Source organism: Helianthus annuus, chromosome 17 (genome assembly GCF_002127325.2).
Source record: "Helianthus annuus cultivar XRQ/B chromosome 17, HanXRQr2.0-SUNRISE, whole genome shotgun sequence".
NCBI classification, from domain to species: domain Eukaryota; kingdom Viridiplantae; phylum Streptophyta; class Magnoliopsida; order Asterales; family Asteraceae; genus Helianthus; species Helianthus annuus.
Window position 1 is genome coordinate 17,947,897 of NC_035449.2, and position 4,149 is coordinate 17,952,045.

Genomic DNA, 4,149 nt, shown 5'->3' on the forward strand with positions numbered 1-4,149 from the left:
TTGCTTTGGTTCTAGATTATTCTTAATCTAGATATTTCTAAGTATAATATCTAAGATATTTACAAGGATTACTCTAGAATGATTAAGGAAAATATCCAAGATATTTTCCTAAGAAATCTCTAGTCCTTTGATGATATTTTGGTGCCTTGAATCCAGAATCTTCTATGGAAAAATCTGCCATAGAAGTCCCATGAAGCTGGTAGAAAATTCCGGAATCCCGAGAGTTATGATCTGAATTTTGGCGGGCTGTGACAAAAAGCTCTCTTTTTTGATGATGCGGTGCATAACCCCGCACCTTTTAAAGGATACAACCGCACCTGAAATTTGGACTACATATGCAACAATAATTACACACTAGCCACGTGGCCACACACCTTACAATAAAGCAGCATTTTTCATCACCAAAAAAACATATATTTCTTAATTCTGTAAAATTCTGGGAAATTTAATTAATTTCCCAATAAATATTCTTAATACACAAATATTTATGGCTGAAAATAAAAAATAACAAACAAAAAAAATAAAAACTAATATTATACAAGATTCCTAAAAGTACATGTCTTCCGACTTGCCATTAAAAAAACATGTTTTCCGAATGAAACACAAACGTATACCATTTGAAAATGTACATATTTTCCATGTGAAGCTCAAAAAAGTTTGCATTCCAAATATGTCGAACGGACCGCTTCATGCCACTTGCAACTCGAACCGACCTCTTCAAACCTTGCAACCCGATCAGTAGAAAACCGCCTAACAAAACATAACGTGATATTACCAAAATGAAGCATAATATAAAACTAATAGTGCTAAATACACTTTGGGATAATATGTACATGTTTTCCGAATTTGACCCGTTGACGTTTAATCAAGTTTTATACTAATAAACTCACACACACACCACATATATACATACAAGTAAATGTGTTCAGAATTCTCAGGGGATAACCAGACCTCCAAACACAAAAAAAATGCAGAAAATGTATTTGGAAACCAAAGACTTTAGAATATCATTACAATATAAATACCATAAATAGCATTCAAATTAAAGTATGAAAAGACCTCTAGAATGGTTTCAGCTAGCTGCATGCATTATCGAAGTCGAGAGCAACCCCTTTGGAATCATCTTGCAAAACAAAAAGAATATTGAAGTAGACTACTAAACAACTATTTGTAAAATAGAACTGAGCTAAATAATACCTGAAACAAAATGCAACAACCTCAGTAATGCCTTCACAAACTTTGTCTCACCATTCAATGGTAGAAGTTGGTTATCCTCAGCTAGCAGTTCTACAAGGTTTTTTGTGAGAGTGGATCTGCCCATGTAAATCATGCTTAATAGAATTAAGCCTTTTTACTTTAAATAAAGCCAATAAATTCATCTTAAATAGAAAACATAGTTAGAATTACCTAACAAGTTAGGCTCCATGATGCCTTCACAAACTTTGTCTCACCATTCCTGTGTTGTATGCCACCATGTTGCAAACTTAGACGACCTACAATAACCTGCTCATGATTGCAAACTTAGACTCATAACTTGTTTGCAAATAACCTGCTCATTATATCACATTGTGTAAGAAGGCATATTAAAAGGAACTAGAAAAAGGCATATTAAAAGGAACTTGGAAAAGACACCATACCATTTTTCTTATAGGAACTTGACTGGCTAGACTTATACTTTGAGTGAAGAAGGCAAGCTACCTGCATCCATATCAATAACGATCAGCACCAGACGAAACTAAACATCCATCGAGTCAAAACAGAGCACACGCGTGTGAATATGTGTCTGTGTGACACAGAGAGATCGGTTTTATCAACAAGCTCAAACAAGACGGGAAGGGACAAAGTAGCACTTTGCGGAAGCCACCCAAAGATTGGAACTACCCGTGTCAAAAACGACAGTGAACTTTTGAGGTGGAGTTCCAATACCAATCTCACCATAATACTGAGCATCCATGTAGACATGTAGTTGCTTAAAGTAATAGCATCACCATCCAAACCCCTAACATTTACTCTCTCAAAACTTTGCTCCTATATCACGAACTGAAACAGGGTCAGTAATTGGTACATTCATATCAATTGTCCTATAGAAGAATCAAGATTGTTTAAATTATAAAAACATCATAGAGCTCATAACTGAATGGCAACATCTTTGTGGAGACCTTTATTTTGCCTACTGCAACTCATCAAACAGTTTTGTTAATGATGCTACAAGCCTACAACATACAGTTTACTGAGGCATCTTACCAAACAGCTAGAGTGCATTTGTGAATAAAAAAACACATTTAGTGGTCAATTTAGCCTCAATCAGACAAGTTATACACCATGGTAGAATTTATCTGATACTAACCAAACTATGTCACAATCTTTTATAAGTGTAAATACTTTTTAAACAAGTGCCCATTGATATTCAAAATTTTTTTACCATATACATATTACGATCTACCTGCATATATTTTTACCTAATCAACTAAATGCGAAATCAGACCAACTAAATTGTGGAGAAAAAAAAAACAAAACAGAAGCAAAAAAGATGGTATATGTAAAGCATTCGAAGTGTCTTAACTATAACCTGAAGCGCATTCAACAGTTCCAACTTTTATCCTTTGCAAGTATATGAATCTTCACCATGTCCAACTCAACCTACAGACAATCAAGAATAATTGCAACAAAGATAGTTAAGGTACTTAGACAAATGTGAATAAATTAGAGGGAAAACTAACACAAACATTTCATCAAACACTTGGTATGCACATATTCTAAACATCACAACGAGTTAATAAAAACAGAGATTTAGCCACAACATACTCATATGAACTTAGAGGACAACTGGACACAACGGACAGGAGAGATGCGCTGAACTAGAGGGAAACGACGGTGCAATAGAGGGCAACTATGGTGCACTGGAAGGTATCCGTAGTGAGTGGTGCCAAAGGGAACCAGATGGATGTGATAGAGAGGGTTGAGGTTCGATTAGGGTTTGTGAGGGTGAGAAATTCCTGAGGCGAGGGAAAACGTAAACGGAAACAAGCGGGAATAGAGGGAAAATAAAATTTTCAGGGCAACAAAAGGGGGGAAATGTAAATGGAAGATATAAAGTTGGTGGAATTTGTAAACCAAGATGTAAAGGTGCGGTGCTTGAGTGAACCGCACCATCTATATAAATTGCATCGCACCAACAAAAGCCTTGTGTACTAGTGATAGACTTTTAGCAACGAAAAATTTACCAGCGGATGAATAAACACTATATTTAAATGATTCTTATGATGTTAAGGGCATGTTTGGATGGGCTTCTCAAAATGACTTATTAGCTTATTAGCTTATTGATAAGTCAATAAGCTATTTTTATGTTTGGATAATGGATAAGTCCTTTTTGAAATAGCTTAAAGCAAAGAAGGAAATTGAAGGTTTTGAAAAGCCAATAATTCCTGACTTTTGGATCCAAAAGTGACTTTTCAAAAATGAAATTACCAATATAACCCTTCTTTACCCCCTTATATCTAAAAGAATGCCCATTTTAGTCATTTTACATCAATAAGCTAATCCAAACACTTTTTTTTAAAACTCCTTTTCAAAAAGTCCTTTTCCCAAAAGTCCTTTTTCCCAAAAGTCCTTTTTACCTCTAATAAGCTTAGCCAAACATGCCCTAATTATCAACGGATTACCGTTTAAGCAGCTAAGTTACTAATTAAACAACAAAAGAAAAATTGAAAATTTAATTACTCGTCAATGATCTGTCAATGAATTACCGACATATTACTAGCGAGGTTTAAACATTTATTATATTTTTCTTTAATCAAATAGAACTTAACGATCGTTGGTAAGTACTAAGGCAAATTTTAAAGATAAGCTTTCAAATAAGATCTTCCTTTCAATGCTTTTAAAATTTGTTAGGAGCCTCGTTCAAGTCTAGTAACGGTTTCTTATGATCAACTTGAACGTCAGACGCAACATCCTCCTCGTTAGAGTCAGGAACGCAAGAATTCTCCTCGGTTTCAGTAACCTCCCAAGAGTCGTTGGAATACTGCCCAAAGAAATAGTTCCCGTCTCAGACTGATGACATTTTAGCTTAACACTTTTCTGACAGTTGAAAAGCCGGAAAGATACGAACAAGGGAATGTGGGATCATGAAGAAGCGTTTGCCACTATTTG

General features: G+C 35.1%; 1 long non-coding RNA gene across 8 annotated transcripts; it reads right to left on the reverse strand.

Moving 5' to 3' along the window:
* Window positions 1–512: 512 nt before the first annotated feature.
* Window positions 513–3,192, reverse strand: LOC110921153. Of its 8 annotated transcripts, none has more exons than XR_004886262.1 (8): window positions 2,806–3,187; window positions 2,564–2,640; window positions 1,936–2,040; window positions 1,638–1,698; window positions 1,408–1,503; window positions 1,198–1,313; window positions 1,060–1,123; window positions 513–750 (listed from the first exon to the last, which is right to left on the reverse strand). It is a non-coding gene; the product is annotated as an uncharacterized LOC110921153 (long non-coding RNA). The 8 variants fall into 8 exon arrangements; XR_004886261.1 differs by having other exon boundaries at window positions 1,936–2,028; window positions 2,806–3,186; XR_002582217.2 differs by having other exon boundaries at window positions 1,936–2,028; window positions 2,570–2,640; window positions 2,806–3,185.
* Window positions 3,193–4,149: the final 957 nt, after the last annotated feature.